Below are 1,043 nucleotides of genomic sequence, written 5' to 3'. Positions count from 1 at the left end.
GAGGCGCAGGTTGTTAGCTAGGATAATCTCTATCTTGTATGTAGCTTGGAGTAGAGGACAAGTTGATACCCGAACTAACTACCTGCACCATATCTTGTAATCCTCATGTCTATATAAACACGAAGGCGTCCCTGCCAAGAGGCAACACGCTTAACGCAGCCAATTCTAGTTTTTACATGGTAATCAGAGCACTTCTCTAGATCATCCATGGCGACACCTTCAAACTCCTTCCCATCCTCTCCGTTTGTGCACGCCGTCTCCGAGAAGCTCAGCAAGAACAACCAAGCCCTATGGCGGGCGACAGTTCTGTCGGCGATCAGAGGTGCCCGCATGGAGCAGTACCTCGACGTCGATCACCCGGTGCCACCCATGCACCTTGAAGTATCCTCGTCTGACGGCAAAACCAAGACGACGAAGCCCAACCCGGAGTTCCAGACCTGGTATGCTCAAGATCAGCAAGTCTTTTCTTACCTTCTGACAACTCTGCCCCGTGAGATGGCCATCCAGGTCGCTACTTGTCACACGTCGGCAGAACTCTGGAACACGATTGCAGAGATGCTTGCATCTCACACTCGTGCCCAGACGGTCAACGTGCGCATCACCCTCGCCAATCTGCAGAAGGGGAACTCCTCCATCACCGACTACATCGGGAAAGTGAAGTCTCTGTGCGATGAACTCGTCACTGCAGGGAAGAAGATCGACGATGATGACATCGTCTCTCACATCCTTGCTGGCTTGGACGAGGAGTTTGATCCTGTGGTCTCCGCCATGTGCTCCAGAGTGGAGCCGATCACCGTCCCTGAGCTGTTTTCACAGCTCATCAGCTTTGAGACGCGGATGAAGCTCCGCGGTGGAGTGTCGCAGTCCTCCGCTAATGCTGCCACCAGAGGCCGCGGGCGTGGTGACCGTGGCCGTGGCCGTGGCGGCAACGGCAACAACGGTGGTGACCATGGCCGCCCCTACATCAAGTCTGGCGGTCGCGGTGGACAAGGAGGAGGCGGCCACTACAACAACAATGGTGGTGGCGACAACTACAACAACAA

General features: G+C 55.0%; 1 pseudogene; it reads left to right on the top strand.

The window, feature by feature from the left end:
• The first annotated feature begins 693 nt into the window (after positions 1-693).
• Positions 694-832, top strand: LOC123140363 (uncharacterized; annotated as a pseudogene).
• Positions 833-1,043: the final 211 nt, after the last annotated feature.

The sequence above is a fragment of the Triticum aestivum genome, chromosome 6B, assembly GCF_018294505.1.
Source record: "Triticum aestivum cultivar Chinese Spring chromosome 6B, IWGSC CS RefSeq v2.1, whole genome shotgun sequence".
Classification (NCBI taxonomy): domain Eukaryota; kingdom Viridiplantae; phylum Streptophyta; class Magnoliopsida; order Poales; family Poaceae; genus Triticum; species Triticum aestivum.
Note: the sequence above shows the minus strand (reverse complement) of the source record. Positions and strands in the feature narration are given on the sequence as shown.